Below are 26,182 nucleotides of genomic sequence, written 5' to 3'. Positions count from 1 at the left end.
CAACGGGGGGCCTGAGGCCCCCGGCGGTCGGGCCATCTGGTTGGTGTCCTGGGCACGCGGAGCGTGGACCCCGGGGCTGAGGGCCGAAGGGACGGTGGTCCGCGGGGGACGGAGGGCATGTCCTTCGGAGAGAAGGTGCAGGCGGGCCCGGGCCGAAGGTGGGGGGGGTGTTGCGGGTGGCTGGGTGGCTTGGTCGCTGGGGGCGGTGCCAGGGAATTGCTAGGGGCTGGGGGCGGGCCTGGGGGCGGGGCCTGGGGGCGGGGCCTGGGGCGGGGCGAGGAGGGCCCGCAGGCAGGCCCGGCCCCCGGCCCCCGGCCCCCAACCACCCCCCCCTCGGCCCCACGGAGGGCCTCGCAGGCCTGCGAGGACGGGATCCAGCCCCCACCCGTCTCCCCCCAGCGACCGCACCGCCCCCCCGCGCCCCAGCCCCGAGGTTCCGGCTGTCGCCCCGTCCCCTCCCTGGGCCGCTTCGGGCCCCCTCGGCCCCCTCGGCCCCCTGGGACGCGCGGCCGGCTAGGATGCGGGTGGGCGTCGTTGAAGGGCTGGGAGGAAGAGGAGGTGTGTGGTGTATGTAGTGGCGTCCTGCCCGTGCAGCGGGCGCCCTCGGTGCCCCGCGGCGCCCTGCGGTGGTCCCGGCGGGGCGGGGGCCATGGCAGGGGTGGTCCGGAGGGCACCGCCGCCGCCGCCGCCGCCGCGTTGGGCGAGGGGGGTGTTGGCGGCAAAGGGACGGACAGGAAGGCCGAAGAAAAAAAAGCCTACAGCACCCGGTATTCCCAGGCGGTCTCCCATCCAAGTACTAACCAGGCCCGACCCTGCTTAGCTTCCGAGATCAGACGAGATCGGGCGCGTTCAGGGTGGTATGGCCGTAGACGTCCGCGGCTGCCGCTGGGCGCCCCAAGAGCCTGCTCTGCGCCTCTCTCCAGGCCAGGCGCCCGCCGCTCCTCAGCCCTCCTCCGCCCGCCCTGTGCGGCCCGCCTGAACGCCTGCCTGCCTGCCTGCCTGCATGCTCGCCTGCCGGCCCGACTGATGGACTGACCGCCTCCCGCGCCGCGCCCGGGGTGGCGGAGGGCGCCTGCCCGGGCCGGGGGGTGGGGGCCAAGACGCGTCCCGCACCCCGGAGCCGAGTCTGTCGCGGGAGCCCGGGCGCGCTCCCGTCCCCGGCCTGTCGGGCTCGTCGCCGCCGCTCGGCTCCCCGGATGGCACGCCGCCCCACATCGGGCCGCTCGCTGGGGGCTGGGGGCTGCGGGGGGGTGGGGGGGTGTGCCGCGGGCCGGGGCCGGCGCCGGCCGGCCCCTGGCCTCTCCTGTCCTTCAGCCCGCCTGGCTCAAAGCCAAGCCGGGGCCGCCCGCGCCGCCGGACCCCATCGTCGCACAGGCAGGGACACAGACACAGGTGCCCACGACACACACACACACAGACAGACGGAAGGAGGACACAGGCACTCGGAGCTGGGCCACACGGCCTGTGGGGGCGAGGCAGCCACCCCGCCGGAGGGGCGCAGGCCCTGGAGCTGCGTCAGGAGCCCTGGCAGCCGCAGGCCCCGCAGCCACGGTGTCAGGGATGCCGTTCCGCTCCCATTCCTGCCCATCAGCCGAACCGCCGCGGGGCCGTGTGCCTGCGTGCGTGCGCGGCGCCCTGGCCCAGGCGCGGAGCGAGTGTCTGTGGTGTGTCTTGCTGTGTCCCGAGCGGCTCTTTGGGCCTGGGTGCCGGCCGCCCCCGCGTCGCCGTGGTCTTGGCTGTCGCGGGGTCACGGAGCGCGGAGCCCGGCGCCAACGGGGGGCCTGAGGCCCCCGGCGGTCGGGCCATCTGGTTGGTGTCCTGGGCACGCGGAGCGTGGACCCCGGGGCTGAGGGCCGAAGGGACGGTGGTCCGCGGGGGACGGAGGGCATGTCCTTCGGAGAGAAGGTGCAGGCGGGCCCGGGCCGAAGGTGGGGGGGGTGTTGCGGGTGGCTGGGTGGCTTGGTCGCTGGGGGCGGTGCCAGGGAATTGCTAGGGGCTGGGGGCGGGCCTGGGGGCGGGGCCTGGGGGCGGGGCCTGGGGCGGGGCGAGGAGGGCCCGCAGGCAGGCCCGGCCCCCGGCCCCCGGCCCCCAACCACCCCCCCCTCGGCCCCACGGAGGGCCTCGCAGGCCTGCGAGGACGGGATCCAGCCCCCACCCGTCTCCCCCCAGCGACCGCACCGCCCCCCCGCGCCCCAGCCCCGAGGTTCCGGCTGTCGCCCCGTCCCCTCCCTGGGCCGCTTCGGGCCCCCTCGGCCCCCTCGGCCCCCTGGGACGCGCGGCCGGCTAGGATGCGGGTGGGCGTCGTTGAAGGGCTGGGAGGAAGAGGAGGTGTGTGGTGTATGTAGTGGCGTCCTGCCCGTGCAGCGGGCGCCCTCGGTGCCCCGCGGCGCCCTGCGGTGGTCCCGGCGGGGCGGGGGCCATGGCAGGGGTGGTCCGGAGGGCACCGCCGCCGCCGCCGCCGCCGCGTTGGGCGAGGGGGGTGTTGGCGGCAAAGGGACGGACAGGAAGGCCGAAGAAAAAAAAGCCTACAGCACCCGGTATTCCCAGGCGGTCTCCCATCCAAGTACTAACCAGGCCCGACCCTGCTTAGCTTCCGAGATCAGACGAGATCGGGCGCGTTCAGGGTGGTATGGCCGTAGACGTCCGCGGCTGCCGCTGGGCGCCCCAAGAGCCTGCTCTGCGCCTCTCTCCAGGCCAGGCGCCCGCCGCTCCTCAGCCCTCCTCCGCCCGCCCTGTGCGGCCCGCCTGAACGCCTGCCTGCCTGCCTGCCTGCATGCTCGCCTGCCGGCCCGACTGATGGACTGACCGCCTCCCGCGCCGCGCCCGGGGTGGCGGAGGGCGCCTGCCCGGGCCGGGGGGTGGGGGCCAAGACGCGTCCCGCACCCCGGAGCCGAGTCTGTCGCGGGAGCCCGGGCGCGCTCCCGTCCCCGGCCTGTCGGGCTCGTCGCCGCCGCTCGGCTCCCCGGATGGCACGCCGCCCCACATCGGGCCGCTCGCTGGGGGCTGGGGGCTGCGGGGGGGTGGGGGGGTGTGCCGCGGGCCGGGGCCGGCGCCGGCCGGCCCCTGGCCTCTCCTGTCCTTCAGCCCGCCTGGCTCAAAGCCAAGCCGGGGCCGCCCGCGCCGCCGGACCCCATCGTCGCACAGGCAGGGACACAGACACAGGTGCCCACGACACACACACACACAGACAGACGGAAGGAGGACACAGGCACTCGGAGCTGGGCCACACGGCCTGTGGGGGCGAGGCAGCCACCCCGCCGGAGGGGCGCAGGCCCTGGAGCTGCGTCAGGAGCCCTGGCAGCCGCAGGCCCCGCAGCCACGGTGTCAGGGATGCCGTTCCGCTCCCATTCCTGCCCATCAGCCGAACCGCCGCGGGGCCGTGTGCCTGCGTGCGTGCGCGGCGCCCTGGCCCAGGCGCGGAGCGAGTGTCTGTGGTGTGTCTTGCTGTGTCCCGAGCGGCTCTTTGGGCCTGGGTGCCGGCCGCCCCCGCGTCGCCGTGGTCTTGGCTGTCGCGGGGTCACGGAGCGCGGAGCCCGGCGCCAACGGGGGGCCTGAGGCCCCCGGCGGTCGGGCCATCTGGTTGGTGTCCTGGGCACGCGGAGCGTGGACCCCGGGGCTGAGGGCCGAAGGGACGGTGGTCCGCGGGGGACGGAGGGCATGTCCTTCGGAGAGAAGGTGCAGGCGGGCCCGGGCCGAAGGTGGGGGGGGTGTTGCGGGTGGCTGGGTGGCTTGGTCGCTGGGGGCGGTGCCAGGGAATTGCTAGGGGCTGGGGGCGGGCCTGGGGGCGGGGCCTGGGGGCGGGGCCTGGGGCGGGGCGAGGAGGGCCCGCAGGCAGGCCTGGCCCCCGGCCCCCGGCCCCCAACCACCCCCCCCTCGGCCCCACGGAGGGCCTCGCAGGCCTGCGAGGACGGGATCCAGCCCCCACCCGTCTCCCCCCAGCGACCGCACCGCCCCCCCGCGCCCCAGCCCCGAGGTTCCGGCTGTCGCCCCGTCCCCTCCCTGGGCCGCTTCGGGCCCCCTCGGCCCCCTCGGCCCCCTGGGACGCGCGGCCGGCTAGGATGCGGGTGGGCGTCGTTGAAGGGCTGGGAGGAAGAGGAGGTGTGTGGTGTATGTAGTGGCGTCCTGCCCGTGCAGCGGGCGCCCTCGGTGCCCCGCGGCGCCCTGCGGTGGTCCCGGCGGGGCGGGGGCCATGGCAGGGGTGGTCCGGAGGGCACCGCCGCCGCCGCCGCCGCCGCGTTGGGCGAGGGGGGTGTTGGCGGCAAAGGGACGGACAGGAAGGCCGAAGAAAAAAAAGCCTACAGCACCCGGTATTCCCAGGCGGTCTCCCATCCAAGTACTAACCAGGCCCGACCCTGCTTAGCTTCCGAGATCAGACGAGATCGGGCGCGTTCAGGGTGGTATGGCCGTAGACGTCCGCGGCTGCCGCTGGGCGCCCCAAGAGCCTGCTCTGCGCCTCTCTCCAGGCCAGGCGCCCGCCGCTCCTCAGCCCTCCTCCGCCCGCCCTGTGCGGCCCGCCTGAACGCCTGCCTGCCTGCCTGCCTGCATGCTCGCCTGCCGGCCCGACTGATGGACTGACCGCCTCCCGCGCCGCGCCCGGGGTGGCGGAGGGCGCCTGCCCGGGCCGGGGGGTGGGGGCCAAGACGCGTCCCGCACCCCGGAGCCGAGTCTGTCGCGGGAGCCCGGGCGCGCTCCCGTCCCCGGCCTGTCGGGCTCGTCGCCGCCGCTCGGCTCCCCGGATGGCACGCCGCCCCACATCGGGCCGCTCGCTGGGGGCTGGGGGCTGCGGGGGGGTGGGGGGGTGTGCCGCGGGCCGGGGCCGGCGCCGGCCGGCCCCTGGCCTCTCCTGTCCTTCAGCCCGCCTGGCTCAAAGCCAAGCCGGGGCCGCCCGCGCCGCCGGACCCCATCGTCGCACAGGCAGGGACACAGACACAGGTGCCCACGACACACACACACACAGACAGACGGAAGGAGGACACAGGCATTCGGAGCTGGGCCACACGGCCTGTGGGGGCGAGGCAGCCACCCCGCCGGAGGGGCGCAGGCCCTGGAGCTGCGTCAGGAGCCCTGGCAGCCGCAGGCCCCGCAGCCACGGTGTCAGGGATGCCGTTCCGCTCCCATTCCTGCCCATCAGCCGAACCGCCGCGGGGCCGTGTGCCTGCGTGCGTGCGCGGCGCCCTGGCCCAGGCGCGGAGCGAGTGTCTGTGGTGTGTCTTGCTGTGTCCCGAGCGGCTCTTTGGGCCTGGGTGCCGGCCGCCCCCGCGTCGCCGTGGTCTTGGCTGTCGCGGGGTCACGGAGCGCGGAGCCCGGCGCCAACGGGGGGCCTGAGGCCCCCGGCGGTCGGGCCATCTGGTTGGTGTCCTGGGCACGCGGAGCGTGGACCCCGGGGCTGAGGGCCGAAGGGACGGTGGTCCGCGGGGGACGGAGGGCATGTCCTTCGGAGAGAAGGTGCAGGCGGGCCCGGGCCGAAGGTGGGGGGGGTGTTGCGGGTGGCTGGGTGGCTTGGTCGCTGGGGGCGGTGCCAGGGAATTGCTAGGGGCTGGGGGCGGGCCTGGGGGCGGGGCCTGGGGGCGGGGCCTGGGGCGGGGCGAGGAGGGCCCGCAGGCAGGCCCGGCCCCCGGCCCCCGGCCCCCAACCACCCCCCCCTCGGCCCCACGGAGGGCCTCGCAGGCCTGCGAGGACGGGATCCAGCCCCCACCCGTCTCCCCCCAGCGACCGCACCGCCCCCCCGCGCCCCAGCCCCGAGGTTCCGGCTGTCGCCCCGTCCCCTCCCTGGGCCGCTTCGGGCCCCCTCGGCCCCCTCGGCCCCCTGGGACGCGCGGCCGGCTAGGATGCGGGTGGGCGTCGTTGAAGGGCTGGGAGGAAGAGGAGGTGTGTGGTGTATGTAGTGGCGTCCTGCCCGTGCAGCGGGCGCCCTCGGTGCCCCGCGGCGCCCTGCGGTGGTCCCGGCGGGGCGGGGGCCATGGCAGGGGTGGTCCGGAGGGCACCGCCGCCGCCGCCGCCGCCGCGTTGGGCGAGGGGGGTGTTGGCGGCAAAGGGACGGACAGGAAGGCCGAAGAAAAAAAAGCCTACAGCACCCGGTATTCCCAGGCGGTCTCCCATCCAAGTACTAACCAGGCCCGACCCTGCTTAGCTTCCGAGATCAGACGAGATCGGGCGCGTTCAGGGTGGTATGGCCGTAGACGTCCGCGGCTGCCGCTGGGCGCCCCAAGAGCCTGCTCTGCGCCTCTCTCCAGGCCAGGCGCCCGCCGCTCCTCAGCCCTCCTCCGCCCGCCCTGTGCGGCCCGCCTGAACGCCTGCCTGCCTGCCTGCATGCTCGCCTGCCGGCCCGACTGATGGACTGACCGCCTCCCGCGCCGCGCCCGGGGTGGCGGAGGGCGCCTGCCCGGGCCGGGGGGTGGGGGCCAAGACGCGTCCCGCACCCCGGAGCCGAGTCTGTCGCGGGAGCCCGGGCGCGCTCCCGTCCCCGGCCTGTCGGGCTCGTCGCCGCCGCTCGGCTCCCCGGATGGCACGCCGCCCCACATCGGGCCGCTCGCTGGGGGCTGGGGGCTGCGGGGGGGTGGGGGGGTGTGCCGCGGGCCGGGGCCGGCGCCGGCCGGCCCCTGGCCTCTCCTGTCCTTCAGCCCGCCTGGCTCAAAGCCAAGCCGGGGCCGCCCGCGCCGCCGGACCCCATCGTCGCACAGGCAGGGACACAGACACAGGTGCCCACGACACACACACACACAGACAGACGGAAGGAGGACACAGGCACTCGGAGCTGGGCCACACGGCCTGTGGGGGCGAGGCAGCCACCCCGCCGGAGGGGCGCAGGCCCTGGAGCTGCGTCAGGAGCCCTGGCAGCCGCAGGCCCCGCAGCCACGGTGTCAGGGATGCCGTTCCGCTCCCATTCCTGCCCATCAGCCGAACCGCCGCGGGGCCGTGTGCCTGCGTGCGTGCGCGGCGCCCTGGCCCAGGCGCGGAGCGAGTGTCTGTGGTGTGTCTTGCTGTGTCCCGAGCGGCTCTTTGGGCCTGGGTGCCGGCCGCCCCCGCGTCGCCGTGGTCTTGGCTGTCGCGGGGTCACGGAGCGCGGAGCCCGGCGCCAACGGGGGGCCTGAGGCCCCCGGCGGTCGGGCCATCTGGTTGGTGTCCTGGGCACGCGGAGCGTGGACCCCGGGGCTGAGGGCCGAAGGGACGGTGGTCCGCGGGGGACGGAGGGCATGTCCTTCGGAGAGAAGGTGCAGGCGGGCCCGGGCCGAAGGTGGGGGGGTAGTTGCGGGTGGCTGGGGAGCCTCCCCGTCAGCGCAAGCCCGTTGCCCTTTGTCCGGTTCTCTTCCCCAAGCGTCTCCCCCCGACACCAGGATCTTCTGTAGAGACAGGGCGAGGGTAGAGGCACACGCGGGTCGCCTCACAGTTCTTGAGACACATGCTTGCTGGGCGGATGTTTAGACACATTGGAAGATAGGGTCGAGTCTAGGGCGGGCAACAAATGCGGGTAAAGAAACAGACCTTCGAGGATCCAACACACAGACCCCATGGCACCCCAGAATGACACGCAGGCCCTGACCCGGACCCGCACGGGTACACGGAGAGGCAGGTTAGTGTCTCTAAATGTGGTTCCATTTGCTACTGCTTTTATCTTTAGTAATTGGCTCTGTGATCCTTGATCTAGATCTGTTCTTTTGTAAGAGAATTGGAATATTCGCATTGGTCTTCTTCCTGAGTTTCTGTTGGTGGTAATCTGGGGTATATGGCGTGAGGCCAACGTATATAAATGGGCCACTTAGGCATTCTCAGTTAAAATGTCCTCCCTGAGCTCCCTGTCATCCAGGAGAAGCATTAGCTATTGTGTTATCCAACTGTCCACGATCCACTGGAACCTTTAGATGGCTGCTGTTTCATCTGCCATTTCATTGCACCAGCAGGTGAAACTCTAAGCAAGATCCACTTAGTTGTGCCCAGGCCTCACAGAGAACTATGATTTAACTTTAAATATTTTTAAACCACTAATTATTGAAAATGTCATGGCAAGGAATACCAGTTTGTTTCTGTAATAATTGCTTTAAAGCAAATGTATCCTTGAAATGAAGTATAAGTCCCTTAAGGGCTCCAAGGAGGTTTATTTTTGTTGGTTCCTTTTACTAAGCACAGGAAATGCAATCTATTGTTAGTGGATGAAATTAAGTTCTAACAGGATGCCTGGAGGCCAGGAAAGAGGGAGTTTTTGGTAGCTATCCGTAAGGCCACAGGCCCTCTTGCAATATTCCAAAACCAAGCCACCAGAAGCTGGATCAAACCAGGTAGGCCCAAGATGGCAGATGCTGTAACACAGAAAACCCTTTACCGAATAATGAAGAAAGCATAAACTCTGCTTCTAAGAAATTTAGTCCCCAAATAATATTACACCCTCGTTAATCACTGTCAATTAAAAATAGAAACCCTGTGGCTTGCAGCTCTCTCTCCAGCTCACTTGCTGTTACATCTTGAGAGTGTACTTTCACTTTAATAAATTGTTCTGCTTTTACCACTTACTCGCTGTGTTGTGTCTCTCCTGGAATTCTTTCTTGTGACAAGACCAAGAGCCTTCAGTGACATCTTTGGGATGGGCTGAGTTGAGGCTTCAGGGCCCAAGGTCTTCCAAGTTCATCCAGCACTGTTGTTGTTTCAGGTCATGCTAGGTACTAGAGTTTCAACTATGCATAAGAAAATCCCTAATGAGGGCATAGACATTCACCCAATGAGGAAACCGTAAACAAGACCATTTCAAGTCACAGTAAGCATTTGTTGAGCCCTGCACTGGTTCTGCTGTAGACAGGGCAATGACACAACCCATGCTGCACCTGTGAGCCTGGCATTATGGGGAGGGAGACAGACAATGTATGTAACACAACATGTTAGAAGGGATAAGTCCTGTGGAAATGAAAGAAGGTCTCGGGGAAAACCCTATGCCCCAGACCTGAAATTATTTAAGTTAGCTGATCCTAAATATCGGCCTACCACTCTGCCTTGCATGCTCCTTGTGTTAAAAAAAAATTTTAACTGAATAAATTTTAATGATTTTATTAGATTTGTTTATTAATTTATTTGACAGAGAGCAAGAGAGCACAAGCAGTGAGAAGGGCAGGCAGAGGAAGAGGGAAAGGGAGAAGCAGGGTGGACAAAGAGCCTGATACAGGACTTGATCTCCATACCATAGGATTAGGGCCTGAGCCAAAGGCAGCCACTTAACTGACTGAGCCACCCTTAGCACCACAGTTTTATTGGCTTTAGCCAGTAATTCATGAAGCCAGTTAGCATCCCATCCTGCAGATAGAAAGATGTTCCAGGGGCTGTATAAAATGAAAGGCTTTTATAGGTAGAAGGAAACAGGAACAAGGAAGTTATACTGGCAAAAGTGGATTGGTTGTAGCCAGGTCACTTTCCTTTAGGGATAGCAGGAGATCTATCAGGCATGTAACCTCACTAGTGCTGACCTAGTGATTCCTGATTGACTGGTTTAAGATTCGATTTCTGAAAAAGCCAAAACTGTAATTAAGTCAATGGTGACATGGGGCCTAGCACCATTTTGTCATTTCATTTTGGACCTGTTATCTTGTTTTTAACGCTTAGTTCAGAGACCACAGTAAAGATTCTTATCTGTACTCCCTCTCTCTTTTCCCCTTTCTGGTGCTTTCTTTTCTGGTGCTCCCCTCATGGCATGCCCCTCCACTTGGGTACTGTAAGAAACAAACTATATTTTCAATGGCAGTTGAATAACTTATTGGTCTTAGTATAACTGAGATTTTCTATTAATATACTATATTTTAAAACAACTCCAAATGACAAGACACTTTACAGGCATTTTGAAGAGCGAACAGATAAAGAATGGATGAACAAGGCACTTTTTTAGAATTGTTAAAAATTAACAACAGGCCAAGATGGAATAACTTATGTTAAACTCTACAAGACTTAACCACCATAAGAGTATCACCTTAAACCCAACTTCAGTTTCAGCCTCTCTCAGAAGTGGAATTTTAAACCAATTAGCCTGGAATTTCCTGATCAGTACCAGAGAGGTAATCTGCAAGATAAGACCCCCTGCTCTTCCAGCTACTGCTACCTGGAGGTGACCTTTCCTCAAATAATTGTTTCTTTTCTTTTACTAATAACCTCCTTGTTCTGCCTCAATTCTACCTATAAAATCCTTCTATTATGTACAGCTCCTTGGAGTTTCCTTCTCTTTGTTAGATGAGATGCTGTCCAATTCAAGAATCATTGAATGAAACCCATTAAACCTTTAAATTTCCTCATTTGAATTTTTGTTCTTTAAGTCGATATTCTGGGACTCCTGGGTGGCTCAGCAGTTGAGCGCCTGCCTTTGGCTCAGGGTGTGATCCTGGAGTCTGGGAATTGAGTCCCACATCAGGTTTCTTCTGCCTGTATCTCTGCCTCTATGTGTCTTTCATCAATGTATTAAAACAAAACAAAACACAATATTCTCAACAAGTTTCATATTTTAATATATATTAGAGTTTCTTTTCTACATAAAATTACAGATTCCGTCAAGTGGAGGCATATAAGACTTTATATGAGGGAGAAAAAGACTTCATATGGAAAAGACCAGACATTTGGAGGTCCTAAGTATTTGTCTCCCTAAACTGAGCATCTCAGATGAAGACTGACCCAGTCTCTGCCTTTTTCCTGAAAAAGGAGTTTGGTTTATTTTTTCTTTTTTGAAAAATTAAGCTATTAAAAACAAGATAACCAGCTCAAAATGAAGCCCTATATCACCAAACTAAGAATTAACTTAATTGCAGTTTTGGCTCTCCCAGAAATGAAATCTTAAACCATTTAATCAGGAATCACCCATCAGCTCTAATTAGGTAATCTCTTTTATGCTTATAAAGAAAGTAAATTTAAGCAATTTTTAAAAAAAGATTTTATTTATTTATTCATGAGAGACAGAGACACAGGCAGAGGGAGAAGCAGGCTCCACACTAGGAGCCCTATGTGGGACTCAATCCCCGATCCCGGGATCACGCCCTGAGCCAAAGGCAGACACTCAACCGCTGAGCTACCCAGGTGTCCCAAACTTAAACAATTTGATTTTTGCCTAGCATAACTTCCTTGTTCCTGCTCTCTTCTTCCTATAAAATTCTTTCATTTCATACAGCTCTTCAGAGTTCTTTCCTGTCTGCTAGCTAGGATAGTGCCTGATTCATGAACCACAGAATAAAGCCAATAAAATCTTTAAAATCTATCCAGTTGATTTTTTTTTTTTAAACAAAGCTTTTAACCTGTCAGCTAGTGGGAACTTGGAGATCTAAATTCATTTTTCTAACAATCAAATGTTTACCTTAAAAATAAAACTGCCAATTATTTTACTAGTAAAAATGGGTTTATTTGAAATACCAGAGAATTGCAATCTGAAACAAGCAAGTTATAGCAAAGTCATAGAGACAAGTTCCCGGAAGAAAGGAGATATACTCTTTTATAGGAAAAGAAGGGGCTGTTGGGAAGGCTGCTTTTAAAATTATTTACTTATTTATTTAAATTAAATTTGCCAACATATAGTATAACACCCAGTGCTTATCTCACTACATACTTGGGAGGGCTGTTATAAATAAAAAGTCCAATGGAGCAAACCGGGAGTTTGAAGTATAGTAGCTTTTCATTGGTGGAGTTGAGACATTCCCTCATTGGTTAGTTAGGCTTTTGGCTAGTAAGGGGGTGCTGGGGATGGGGAGAGAGGAAACTTTTCTTCCTCTGGCTCAGGATGTAAAATAATAGCTAAATTAGTAACCATTTGGAGTGTACATTGTCTCATTGCAATTGAGCAGGAGTGGTAGGACATGAGAGCTTCCCTTGCTGGCTTCCTGACTCCATTTTCTTTTCTTTTCTTTTCTTTTCTTTTTTTCTTTTCTTTTCTTTTCTTTTCTTTTCTTTTCTTTTCTTTTCTTTTCTTTTCTTCTTTTCTTTTCTTCTTTTCTTTTCTTCTTTTCTTTTTTCTTTTTTTCTTTCTTTTTTTCTTTTCTTTTCTTTTTAAGATTTTATTTATTTATTCATGAGACACACACACATACACACACAAACACACACAGAGGAGAGAGAAAGAGAGAGAGAAGCAGAGACACAAGCAGAGGGAAAAGTAGGCTCCCAAGTAGGGAGCCTGACGTGGGATTCAATCCCAGGTCTCCAGGATCACACCCTGGGCTGAAGGTGCTAAACCACTGAGACACCGGGTTGCCCCCATTTTATTTTCTTTATTTAATTTTTAAAGATTTATTTATTTTAGAGAGCGAGTGCATGGGAAGGCAGAGGGAGGGTGAGAGGGAGAGAATATCCAACATCTCCCAACTGAGTGTGAGCCAATGTGGGGCGTGATCTCATGACCCTGAGGTCATGAGCTGAACCCAAACCAAGAGTTGGAAGGAAAGGAAGGGGAGAGGGGCTGGAAATTGAGTTCAAACCACAATAGACAATGATTTAATCAATCGTGCATCTATAATGAAGCTTTCATAGAAACCCAAAAGGATAGGATTTGGAAAGTTTCAGGGTTGGTGAACTGATGGAGATTTGGAGAGAGTGGTACTCAGAGAGGGCATGGAAACTCTGGGCCTCTTTCCCCACACCTTGCCCTATGCATCTTCTCCAGATGGCTATTCTGGAGTTCTATTAGACTAGGCAGTTGATTAGGTTCTAATAGGATACCTGGAGGTCAGCAATGAGGAAGTCATGACCAGATGTCAGGAAGGTCAGAGGCATGTCCTGACAGCACTCCATAAGAAGCTGGATCAAACCAGATAGACCCAGGATGGCAGATGCCATAACAGGAAACTTATGACCAAATTAGGAAGAAAAAACATGAAACTCTGCTTCCCTGCCCCAAGTAATGACTATTCTGCTTATAGGTAACAACTGCTGATAAAAGATAGAATCCCAAATTGCTGGGACACATCTCTCTCAAGCTTGCCTGCTCTCGTCTCTTGGGGGTATACTTTCTGCTTTAATAAACTATCCCATTTGTGTCACTTATCCACTGTACTGCTTTTCTGTCCTTGAATTCATTCTTGTGACAGGACCAAGAACCTTCAGCAACTCCATGGTGTCTGGCTGTGTTAAGGCTCCAGGCCCCAGAGTCTCCTCACTTTATCTGACAACAATACCCTTTTCTAATAAACCCTTTTATGATCTAGTGAGTAAACTCTAAAGTTCTGTGACCTGCTCTAGCAAATTAAATGAACCCAAGGAGGGGTTCGTGGTGACCCCCAATCTATAGGTGGTCAGTCAGAAACACAGGTAACAACCACCTTGGTCTTGCAATGAGCATCTGAAGGGGAGGGCACAATTTGTAGGACTAAGTCCTTAATGTGTGGAATCTGCTGCTATCTCCAGGTAGATATTGTTAGAATTGAATTAAATTATAAGACACCCAGCTAGTGTCACAGAATTGCTTGATGTGTGGAAACTTCTCCACATCCATGTCAGGAGCGAACTAATGCTGTAGTAGAGTATTGAGAGTAGAGGAGACACACAGTAGTACAGTTTGTTTTTCCTTTACAGGCTCTTTATGAGGTCATTAGAAGAAATGGACCAATCACAGCTGGAGATAATTATTAGTGCTTTCCTCACTTTTTGGTCTCAAGAATAAGAACCTGAAAGAGCTTTCTGTCTATGTAGGTCATAGCAATTCTTATTTCCCTTATTATAAATAAAAATCTATAGGATGTTTCAGTGGCCTTTTCATTTCTAATTTGAAAATATGTAATATGGTTTGGGTTTTAAAGAGCTCCTAACAATTAATCTTAAAATATTCAATTCATTTTTCTTTAAATTCTGAATGATTGATCTCAGAATGATGCTACAACTCAACCAACATCATGATAATATACGAAATGTTCTATTGCATAAGACATAATAAGGTACGTTATTAATACATCTATAAAGCTAAAAGGAAGATAATTTTAATTATATTTTCCCCAATAATATTATCAGCAGATTTCTCATCAAAACCTTAGAGGCCAGAAGGAAAATAAGTGTCAACCAAGAATTCTATATCCTGCAAACTTTTCTTCAAAAATGAGGGGAAAATGAAGACATTCCCAGATAAACAAAAGCCTGTACTACAAGAAATGCTAAATGAAATCCTCCAGAATGAAATGAAAGGACACTAGACACTAGTAATTAGTAGCTAGAGAGCAGTAACTTGAAACTATATGGAAAAGGAAAGATCTCTGATAAAGCTAAATATGTGGATAGTTATAGAAGCTAGTATTTTTGTTACTTTGATTTGGTAACTCCACACTTTTTCTATATGATATGAGACTGATGCTTGAAAACAATTAATAGTCTATGTTTTTGGACAGATAATACATAAAGATGTAATTTTGTGACATTAATAACTGAAAGGAGATGGAAATTGACTTGTATAAGAAAAGATTGTATGTTATTGAACTTAAGCTGTATAAATTTAGTGTTATAACTTTAAGATGTTGCTATAGACTGAAGGTTTGTGTCTCTCCAAAATTCATATGTTGGAACTTAACTCTCAATCTGATGGTATTTGGAAGTGGGGCCTTCAGGAGATACTTAGGTCATAAGGGTGGAACCCTCATAAATGAGATTAGTGCCCTTATGAAAGAGATCCCAGAGAAATCCCTCCCCTCTTCTGCCATATGAGGACACAGTGAAAAGAGCCTATGAACCTATGAACCAGGAATTTCATTCTCCCCAGATATCAAATTTGCTGGTGGCTTGATTTCGGACTTCAGGGCCTCCACAGCTATGAGAAACACATTTTAATTATTTACAAGCCAGCCACTCTATGGTATTTTGTTATAATGTTAGAGTAGGCAATTAGTTAGGTTCTAAGAGGAAACCTGGAGGTCAGTAACAAGAAAGTCATAACCAGCTATTGGGAAGGTCAGAGGCCTGTCCAGGCAGCACTCCACAAGAAGCTGGATCAAACCAGACAAGCCCAAGATGGCAGGTACCATGACAGGAAACCTGACCAAATTAGAAAGAAAAAGCATGCTTCTCTGCCCCAAGTGATGAATATTCCACACCTTATTTTTTTTTCTCAAATATTTTATTTATTTTTTCATGAGAGACACAGAGGCAGAGACATAGGCAGAGGGAGAAGCAGGTTCCCCTCAGGGAGCCCAATGCAGGACTTGATCCCCAGACTCCCAGATCATACCCTGAGCTGAAGGCAGCTGCTCAACCCCTGAACCACCCAGATGTCCCAATATTCCACCCCTTAGTTAACAACTGTCAATAGAAGATGGATAGAAATGCAACCCCTAGGGTGCACAGCTCTCTCTTTTTCTTCCTCTCTCTCTTTTCACCTATTCTCATATCTCGAATGTACCTTTTGCTTTAATAAACTTTCTTGATTATGTCTCTTGTAAGTTGTGCTGCATGTCCATCTTTGAATTTATTCTCATGACAAGACCAAGAACCTTTGGGTCTGGCTGGGTTGAGGCCCCAGGGCCTGGGGTCTCCCCAGTTTACCTGGCAATAATAGACTGAATAGGCTAAAACCAGTCTGATCCTATCAGGATGTGGATAGACCCTGGTGGATGACAAAGTACAGATTGCAGATCCAAACTGGCCAGCACATTTTTTTGTACATAGTTTTTACATTTTTACATCTATCTATCATCTATCTAATCTATCTATCTATCTATCTATCTATCTATCTATCTATCTATCTATCATCTCTGTATCTATCATCTATCTATCATCATCTATCTATCATCTACCTATCTATCTATCAGGGGCAGGGAGAGGCAGAGGGAGTAGGAGAAAGAATCCTAAGCAGACTCCATGCTCAGCCCAATGTGGGGCTCTCATTACCCTGAAATCACGACCGGAGTGAAAACCAAGAGTCTGACACTTACCTGATTGAGCCACCAAGGCACCGCTGGTATAAAATTTTCTAACATGTGAAAATTATTATTATTTTTTTAAAGATTTATTTATTTATTCAGTCAGAGAGAGAGCGAGAGAGAGGCAGAGACCAGGCAGAGGGTGAAGCAGGCTCCATGCAAGAAGCCCGATGTGGGACTCGATCCCGGGTCCCCAGGATCACGCCCTGGGCTGCAGGCGGCGCTAAACCGCTGCGCCACCGGGGCTGCCCACATGTGAAAATTATGAGAAATTCAAATCCCATCTTTTATTTTATTTATTTATTTATTTATTTATTTATTTATTTATTTATTTATTTATTTATTTATTTATTTACTTACTTACTTATTTAAGTGTTCTGGATTTTTTTTTTAAGATTTTATTTATTTATTCATGAGAGAGAGAGAGAGAGAAAGAAAGGCAGAGACAGGCTCTGTGCAGGGAGCCGGATATGGGACTCAATCCCAGATCTCCAGGATCACTCCTGGCTACCAAAGGCAGATGCTCAACCACTGGGCCACCCAGGCATCCCCATATCTCATCTTTTATGAGAAAAGCTTCATCAGAACACAGAGGGACATTTGCTCATTTCTGTATTGTCCTGCTGCTTTGACACATTACAAATCAGAGTGACCTGGTTTTCATACCACAGCGTTTCTGGCAAGTGCTGCTTGCCACAGAGCTAGCTATGCTGGCAGTGCTGAAAGAATGACTAGATCAGGGAGTCATCCCAATATTCTCAACTCACAGGAAGGCAACAATCATGAAAACTAGAAAGCTTAAACAGGAATATCTCATCATAGCTAATTTTCTCCATAAAAATAAAAGTTGGAAATGAGGCTGCAGCCAAAGTAAGTTGCCAAAGTGGCTTATTTTGCCACATGAGGAAAACCATTTACTGAGAGTGATTTAATTCGATCATGTTTGAACACAGGAGCCAAAGAAATGTGCTCAGAGCATATAAACTTGTTGAAGATTATTAGCTTTTTTTGCTGGATGAATTGGGGACGAGAAGTTAATTTCTTTTTCCTTTTTTTTTTTTGAGAAGTTAATTTCTAAAAATGCATAGCTATCCAGCAGAGGGCAGCATTACCCCACAGAGCTGACACCTTCACAGGCAGAAAGCATCACCTTCCAGGGGCCTGAAGTGTGGATATAGGCTCATTTGCCAAGATTTGATAACCAATGTATTAGCTTATTTAATCTTCATGAAACCCCTGTAAGACAGGTGTTATTTTTATCCCCCCCTTTTTTTTAAATAAGGAAGCTGAAGCTCAGATTTTTTTTTTTTTTTCCGGAATGGTTAAGTCTAGCCAAGTCTAAGCCATTTGTCTGACTCTAGGACTGTATTTTTATTTAAGAAAGCAATTATAAGGTGCTTGCTATGCACCAAGCATTGTCTAAGCACTTTGCATGTTTTCACTCCTTTCATCCCAATCCTAGGATTTAAGTACCATTATCATCACCCCCATTTTCCAGATAAGGAAACTAAGATACGGAGGTTAACAATTTTCCTAAGGTAATTTCACCTGTCTCAGCCCTGCCCCAGCTTTCTGCTCATTATGATGATAAGCCAGGGCTTCTCAAAGTGGGGGTTAGTGTCACCTGGGAGCCTTTTAGAATTGCAATTTTGAGGACACACCCTGGACTTCCTAAATCTGAAACTTTGTGGATACAGCCCAACAATCTGAGTTTAACAAGCCCTTGAGGTGGTTATAAACCACACTAAAGTTAGACACCACAAGATTCTCACTGTGGTCCTTCCACCCCAGTGCCCTCAATGCACACAAGTAAGTATGTAACACACATCTGCCAGTTTATATACTTTGACTAAGGGATGATTTGAACATACACACATGTTATGGGTTGAGGCAAATGTGTTTGTGTTGAATCTGTATCGTGTCTTGCTTTTAATTACCAGGAGCAAATTTTCTGGGATGTGGTCTTAGGCTACCTATGTGACAGATTATTACAACAGCAATACCCTTTCTTCTTCCTGCGTTGTGTCTGTGTAGCTCTTTTCTCATTATAAATCTTTTATTCCTTTTCTTATCATTTATCCTTATACACAGAAATGATGATTTCCAAACAAGTATCAGGAACTTTGTGACTTACTCTGAGCTAGCACTTTCTGAAAAAGAATACTGGCCAGACTTCTACAGAAAGGCAAGGGAATGGTGCTGCTCTGTGTGGCCAGGACCAAATGAGGCAGGCAAGGGTCCCACTTCTGGCTAGATAAAATAGAGAGCTGCTGGGGTCTGAGTGAGGTGTCAACTCCCTCAGTGAATCCCTAGCCAGGCTTCTGAAGGACTTGGTTACTTTGTATGAGGGGATAAGGAGGTAGGACATCAGTGCAGTGGGAAGTGGGGACTGCCTGAGCAAACAGGAAATAGGAGGCTGTCTTTTCCTCACCTGCCCACCCCTGTTTCATTTTCTTTTGCTTCCTTACTTTATTTTCTTTTTGCTGTTCATTGTCTCTAATCTTTTTTTCTTCCTTTTTTCCTTTTCTGTCTCTTCTTTCCATCTTTGCCCTCTCTTTTTCTTTATCACAAAACTGAGGCAATTTGTACTGTATCAGTACAAATCCAATCAGGAGAGAGGAACCACATACTAATTTCAACAGGAAGGATTCTGTGCAGTAACTGCACCGCGCCCCCCACCCCACCCCGCCTCTGCCTTACCTAAAGTTTCACTTTCCACAGTTTGAGTTACCTGAGCTTGACTGAGATCTGGAAGCAAATGATCCTCCAGACATATTGTCAGAAGGTCAATAGTAGCCTAGCACTATGTCACAATGCCTGCATCATTTGCCTCAGTCTTAACACATGGGCATTTTATGACATCAACACAAGATGAAGAAGAGTGAATACAGTACAATAACATATTTTGAGAACGAGATCACATTCACATGACTTTTATTACAGCATAGTGTTATAATTGTTCTATTTTATTATTCTTGTTTATCTCTTACTCAGCCTAATTTACAGTTAAGCTTTATCACAAGTATGTATAGTATAGGAAAAAACAGAGTATCTATGGGATCTGTTACTGTCCATGGTTTCAGGCATCCACTAGCGGTCCTGGATTTTATCCTCTGTGGATAAGGGGGGGGGGGGGACTGTTGTATTGATAATTATAGTGGTAATATATATATAATGGAATATTAGCCATCAAAAAGAATGAAATCTTGCTATTTGCAACAGCCTGGATGGAGTTAGAAGGTGTTCTGCTAGGTGAAACAAGTCAGTCAGAGAAAGACAAATACCATATGATTTCACTCATATGTGGAATTTAAGAAACAAAACATGAACAAGAGGAAGGGAAGGAAAAATAATCTTCTAGTTCTTAGACTTATACTTTGTCGTGTCTGCCTTGCAGATGCTTTTTCTGAAGCTGATAATAATGGCATGACTGCTCAGTAGGGAATGGTGTAATTTCTTAGAAGTTAAAGATATTTTATTTTCAATTTTTAAATTTAAATTTGATTAATTAACATATAGTGTATTATTAATTTTAGAGGTAGAGGTCAGTGACTCATCAGTCTTATATAATATCCAGTGCTCATTATATACGTGCCCTCCTTAATGTCCATCACCCAGTTTCCCCATCTCCCCACCTACCTCCCTTCCAGCAACCCTCAGTTTGTTTCCTATACTTAGGGGTCTCTTGTGGTTTGTCTCCCTAATTTTGTGTTGTTTTATTAAAAAAATATGGAATGCTTCACAAATTCACATAGCATCCTTGCACAGGGGCCATGCTAATCTCCTCTGTATTGTTCCAATTTTAGTATATGTGCTGCTGAAGTGAGCACAAGTTAAAGACATTTTAGCAACTTAATTGTGAAATGCATTTCCATCCAGAATTCTCCCAAAGTCATGGTATGCCTTAAGGGTAGGATTCATTCTTTTGTATGCTTTAGGCTGAAAATCATACTGAGATGTGTATTAAACGATACCATCAGATTATAAACATGAAATTCATTTAACTGCTTGCTTTTGGAAACCCTCTGCTAGCACAGAGCAGTCAACTGGTCAAACATAAGCCCCTTCTGGGACCTGGCACTGCTCTTGTCAATGAGGGTAAACAAAGTCTCTGCTGTTGAGGCTATCGCTGGGCCAATGAGTGGATAAGTTAATGGCAGGTGTTGATAAGGACAATGACAAAGATAAAATAGAGTAACATGTCAGAGAGTGAGCGGTGCTGATTAGTTAAGGTGTTCAGAGGAGGCCTCTCTGAAGAAAGTTATGTATGTTTAAGTTAAAACCTGAATAAATATCCTTGTCAAAAATTGGCCCAGACATCAACATTACCACCACCCCCTATCCTCAGCAGAACTGGACTAAGAGGTGGTCTCTCCACCTGCTGGGCAGTTGTCCAGAGTACTAATAAGAGGAACAATAGATCACGAGAAGAATTCAGCAGTGTGAATCAGTCCTTCTAACAAAGTTGGGGAGAACTTCCCAATGGGAATAGAAACTGCTGGTCAAAGTAGAGCTGTCTCTACCGAATTTCTGCACAGCTGCTTGCAGCCTCAGCCCACCAGCTAAGAAAGGGTAGGGGGAGGGCTGATTACAAGGAAGGAGAGATTTCTTTTAGTAAATACTAACCCTTTCAGTAGGTCTCTCAAGAAAGTCATTGCTTCAGAAAAATTATGAAAAAGAACATGAGCTCTCACCTCCTAGAGTCTTTCCTTTAGGATGGGTCCAGTTTTATTTTATTTTATTTTATTTTATTTTATTTTATTTTATTTTAGATTTTATTTATTCATGAGAGACACACAGGGAGAGAGAGGCAGAGACACAGGCAGAGGGAGAAGCAGGCTCCATGCAGGAAGCCCGAAGATGTGGGACTCAACCCTGGGACCCCAGGATCATGCCCTGGGCTAAAGGCAGGCACTAAACCGCTGAGCCACCCAGGGATCCCTTGGGTCCAATTTTAGAAGTTGATGTAACAACTGGCTCACAAGGTAGTAAGAATAGCCACTTACAGGCCAGTTACACATTTTTCTGAAACATTCTGTGACTTACCTGGTTGAGATCCTTTTCTTCATCCCCAGCATAAATGTCGTATCATCTTTTTCTTAGGATCAAAGAGGTGGTACATTTTACTATTATTTTTTGATGTGGAAATGTGAATTTAAAAATACGACAGCCAAGAGAGAAGGATAGACAGAAAAGGCACTTGAAACTTCACACTTTCAACTTTACCATAGTGATCTCTGCCTGTGGACACTGGGAATCTAAGAGGTCATCTCCTTGTGACTTGGCATGCATTTGTTTCCATTTTTGGACCTTTCATACTAAAGAAAAACTTTTATTAGCACAAATTTAACTTTACAACTTAACTTTATATAACTTAAATTTTATAAACTTAACTTTATAAAGTTAATTTATCACTTAAATGTTAAGTCACTCTTTTTTTTTTTTTTTTTTTAAAGATTTTATTTATTTATTCATGATAGTCAGAGAGAGAGAGGCGGGGGGCGGGCAGAGACACAGGCAGAGAGAGAAGCAGGCTCCATGCACCGGAAGCCCGACGTGGGATTCGATCCCGGGTCTCCAGGATCGCGCCCTGGGCCAAAGGCAGGCACCAAACCGCTGTGCCACCCAGGGATCCCTTAAGTCACTCTTGAGCCTGGTCAATAGTGACCTCTCTAGCTAAGTTAAAACCTACCAATAAGAGCATGAGAATAAGATGTATTCCCTGAAGGAAGATGATGCACAGGTTTACAGTGAAGCAGCAGGAAGAAAATCAATGAATTTAAACCACCTAGTACACTATTCTCATAAATCACCTTTGCTATCACTCAGGAAGTCAGAGATTTTACCTGTTGGTATGATCCAAATCATTCCCATACTTTTCCAAGCCTTTTTTAGTGGTCTTTTTTTTTAGCAATCTTTACTGGATTGCTACTGGGTACTGCTACAGTTTCCCACTGACCAGTATTATGGGCTAGGGAACTAAGAAACATTCAGTGAATGGAGTGGCTTTCAGCCATAGTACTTTATTCTCAGTGGGTAGCAGTAGCCTAATTTCCACCTAGTAATCAGCATCAATCATCGTGGTTTATTCTCTGCTTTTTGTTTAGTGGCCCAAAGATCCCCAAATGGGCAGGGCAGTCTCCGTTTTCAGTTTCATTTTTATTTGATTAAAAAAAAAAATAAAAAAGCAGGAGGAGAAGATTACAAGGTTACAAGGAAGGTAATGCTATCTTTTGATGTTCAGATATTCCTAATTTTGATTTACTCCAATTTGTAAATGTTTTCCTTAGTGGTTAGTGCCATTTGTATCCATTAGGAAATTATTTCCTGCCCAAAACCGTGAAGATATTGCCCTATATTTTATTCTACAAATCTTTACTGCTTTTCTTTTTTACATTTGTAATTCACCAAGAATGATATTTTTGCATATTATTTGAGTAGAAATCAAGTTTTCTTTTTTTTAAGATTTTTATTTATTTATTCATGAGAGACACAGAGAGAGAGAGGCAGAGACAGAGGAAGAAGCAGGCTCCATGCAGGGAACCTGATGTGGGGCTTGATGTGGGACTTGATCCCGGGTCTCCAGGATCACACCCTGGGCCAAAGGCAGGTGCTAAACCACTGAGCCATCCAGGGATCCCCTAGGAATCAAATTTTATTCCCCTCCTTATTAATAATACATATTTGAACCACAGCTCTTTAATGAAAAGATTGTCCTTTCTCAACTTTTTGCAGTATCTCCAGTCATAGATCAAGTGTTCAGTGGAAGGATGGGTCTGTTTCTGGAATCTCTAATCTTTCCATCAATTTATTTGTCATATTTATTATATCTTTACAACAAATCTCTATACATAGACTGTTTGTCCTCTAACTATGTCCTTCTATATTTCCTTAGTTACCTTTGTCTTTCCTATTTCCATAAATTTTAGAATTAAATTTTAAAGTCACACAAATACACTCACTATGACTTTACTTGAGAGAGCTGTGGATCCTATACATAAACTTGGTCTTTACCATATATTGACTCTTTCAAATCTTGGGCATAGTATATTACTTCTCCCCATTTATTAAGTTTTCCTTAATACCTCTCAATTATATATACAGCTGTTGTGTTGCTGTTTTTAAGTAGGCTCTATGTGGAGCCCAATGCAGAGCTTGAACTCACAACCCTGAGATCAAGAGTCAGACACAACCAACTTACCCACCCAGGTGCCCCTAACTCCTCTCAAATTCCTCTCAAAACATAAGTTTTATACATTTTGTGTAGAGGTTTTGTATATTTTTTTTAAAAAGATTTTACTTATTTATTCATGAGAGATATAGAGAGGGGCAGAGACACAGGCAGAGGGAGAAGCAAGGTCCCTGCAAGGAGTCTGATACAGGGCTCAATCCCAGGACCCCGGGATCATGCCCTGAGCCAAAGGTAGATGCTTAACCATTGAGGCACCCAGGTGCCCTGAAGTTTCTTTTTAGAGGCTGCTTTAAAAAGACAGCCTTTCTCTGTGTGTATAATTTTATTTAAGTGCTCGTTGCTGTTATAAACAAAATATAGATTTGATTCTTGCATGATGACTTTAAATTCAGTGACTTGCAAAAGATTATATATAGATTCATTTGGATTCTCCTTCATCTCTGTCTTTGTTTCTCTGTGTATCACTCTATATATGTAATTTTTATTATTACTTAATATTCTTGTTAATTAACTTCCTTAAATCAACTAGGACCTGCCCTGTGATGTTAAGTGGAGTTATAATAATGAGCACATTTGAGTTTTATTTTGTTTGTTTTTGTCAGAATAGGGAATTTTCTTTCTATTTCTAGTTTGCTAAGTTTTTTTTTTTAAGATTTTATTTATTTATTCATGAGAGACAAAGAGAAAGAAAGAGAGAGAGAGAGGCAGAGACATAGGCAAAGGGAGAAGCAGGCTTCATGCAGGGAGCCTGATGCAGGATTCAATCCCAGGACTCCAGGATCACCACCTGGGGTGAAGGCAGGTGTTAAACCACTGAGCCACCCAGGGAATCACCTTAAGTTTCTTTCTTTTTTTAAAGATTTTATTTATTTATTCATGAGAGATACAGAGAGAGAGAGAGAGGCAGAGACACAGGCAGAGGGAGAAGCAGAAGGAGAAGCAGGCTCCACGCAGGGAGCCTGACCTGGGACTCGATCCGGGGTCTTCAGGATCACGCCCTGGGCTGAAGGCAGGCGCTAAACTGCTGAGCCATCCAGGGTTCCCAAGTTTCTTCTTTTAAAAAGGAAATCACTAATAGGGTACTCCAGGTAAAGATGACCTAACACAGTTACGATTTTTCACTGACTACGTTCAGCGCATCTGGTAAACTTGCCCAGATTGGCTATACTAGATGAGCTTCTTCAGTAGAGGAATTAAAGCTGTATGTGGTGTGGTTTTAGCAACTGAGAAGAAACAGAAATCCATTCTGTCTGATGAGCAAAGTGTACGCAAAAGTGGAACCAATTACCAAATGCATAGGTTTGGTGTACAGCGGCATGGGCCCCAGATTACAGAGTGTTCCAGTGCAGAGCTCGAAAACTAGTTCAGCAACACTATCTCCTTTCCCAAGAATTCATTCCCACAGCCCAGCTGGTATGGAGAGTAGCTCTTGTGATGCAAGAATACACTCATTCAGGTGATGTTCATCCACTTGAAGTTTATTAATTTGTGGTTGGAATGAGGAAAGATCATACTTATTTTAGTCATAGCCTTTGGAGCTTACTTTGCCTAGAAAGCCACAGCAATGATAAAGAACTATGTGAATGGACAGACTTTCCTTACAAAAATATAACGAAGATCTAGACTTAAAGATGCCATTCATACAGATATATTAAATCCAAAGGAAAGCTTGAAGGGCAAATGACTGAAGATAATGTCGAGGTTAGACTCTGCAATGAAGCTGGATTCAGGAGGCCCACTCCTACTGAAGTTAAGGATTACCTGGGTGCCATAACATAACAAAGTGATGGAAAAATCTGGAATTTCAGATAATCTGTCTACTTAAACATGTCTAAAATATGTTTAGTTTTGTATACCTTTACATACTTATTTCTACATGGTTTAATGGACTGATGTTTTTCATTTATTTATTTATTTATTTTTGGACTGATGTTTTTTAAATGGCACTTATAAATCATAATAAGTTGTGAAATACAAAAAATCATGAGTAGATATTGAATTCTATCAAATAATTTTTCATGAATCAATGGAGAAAGTCATTTGATGACTTTCTTATTCTTTATTCTGTTGGTGGCATAAGTTATATTGATTGATTTCAAATATTAAGCTATGCATGGATTTCTAGATCAAATACAATTTGGATACAGTATATTATCTTTTTTCATGTGTCATTAGATTCAGTTTGCTAATCTGTTCAGGATTTTTTACACGTGTATGAGTATGATTGGCCTGTTCTACAAAGGCACACCATATCCCCTGTCTTACTTCAGATTTTGGCTACATCTGTGGTGGGCACTGTAGAAGTTGACCTCTTAAGTGCACACAGAGTATCTTCCAGAATTCTCCCCCAAAACATTTATTTGCTACTAAGGAACCTTCTTAGCCAACACACACCCTATAAGTTTGAGGGAATCAATGCCCACAGGGGCAAACTTCAAGCAAAGGGAGCAGGAGGCTACCTATTACCTGTCAAATTAGCAATTCTGGGAGGAATTCTGTGTATTTCTCAAAGGCTTTAAGAAAAATGACCCCTCCATGACCTATAGCTTAATCTTAATAACAAACCCTCACATTGGCTTGTTTTTTTTTTTTTTTTTGGCTTGTTTTAATATAGATTTTTTACTGTATTATAGCCTATGTGCAGATAATTGCCCGGATTATAAGTGTCCAGCTAGTAGATTTCCACAAAGTAAGCATATTTACATAACTGGATCAAGAAACAGATGCTCAGAGCGTCTCAGCAATCCATCTCAGGCCCCCTTCCATGTTTTTCCTGTTCTCCCTTGCTAGGTTCAATTCTGTGGCCACTGTGATAAAGCATCACAATATTAGCACCTCGCAAAACACAAATCTATTTTCTTGCAGGTCTGACATGTGTCTCCCCCATGGGCTAATTAAAGTCAAGGTGTTAATAGGGCTGCATTCCTTTCTGGAGGATCGGGGAGAGAATTGGTTTCCTGCTCATTCAAGTTGTTGGTGAAATTCAGTTCTTCATGGTTATAGGACTGTAGTGGCCATTCCTTGCTGGTTACCAGTGGCCACTCCCAGTTTCTAGAGGTCCTCACATTCCTTGACTCCTGGCTCCCTTTTTATATCTTCAAAGCTAGCAACCATCACATCTTTATCCATTTATCTATTGATGGACAAA

At 49.8% G+C, this 26,182-nt stretch overlaps 5 non-coding genes and 1 pseudogene across 5 annotated transcripts; 1 reads left to right on the top strand and 5 right to left on the bottom strand.

The window, feature by feature from the left end:
• Positions 1-752: 752 nt before the first annotated feature.
• Positions 753-871, bottom strand: LOC119876258. Its single transcript, XR_005358803.1, has one exon. It is a non-coding gene; the product is annotated as a 5S ribosomal RNA (ribosomal RNA).
• A 1,651-nt stretch (positions 872-2,522) lies between these two features.
• Positions 2,523-2,641, bottom strand: LOC119876248. Its single transcript, XR_005358792.1, has one exon. It is a non-coding gene; the product is annotated as a 5S ribosomal RNA (ribosomal RNA).
• A 1,651-nt stretch (positions 2,642-4,292) lies between these two features.
• On the bottom strand, positions 4,293-4,411 carry LOC119876237. Its single transcript, XR_005358781.1, has one exon. It is a non-coding gene; the product is annotated as a 5S ribosomal RNA (ribosomal RNA).
• A 1,651-nt stretch (positions 4,412-6,062) lies between these two features.
• LOC119876227 lies at positions 6,063-6,181 on the bottom strand. The gene has a single exon (XR_005358703.1). It is a non-coding gene; the product is annotated as a 5S ribosomal RNA (ribosomal RNA).
• Positions 6,182-7,193: 1,012 nt separating this feature from the next.
• LOC119876178 lies at positions 7,194-24,646 on the top strand (annotated as a pseudogene).
• LOC119871742 lies at positions 19,566-19,672 on the bottom strand. Its single transcript, XR_005358721.1, has one exon. It is a non-coding gene; the product is annotated as a U6 spliceosomal RNA (small nuclear RNA).
• Positions 24,647-26,182: the final 1,536 nt, after the last annotated feature.

This window comes from Canis lupus, chromosome 4 (genome assembly GCF_011100685.1).
Source record: "Canis lupus familiaris isolate Mischka breed German Shepherd chromosome 4, alternate assembly UU_Cfam_GSD_1.0, whole genome shotgun sequence".
Classification (NCBI taxonomy): Eukaryota; Metazoa; Chordata; class Mammalia; order Carnivora; family Canidae; genus Canis; species Canis lupus.
This window is presented reverse-complemented; position numbering and strand designations above follow the sequence as displayed.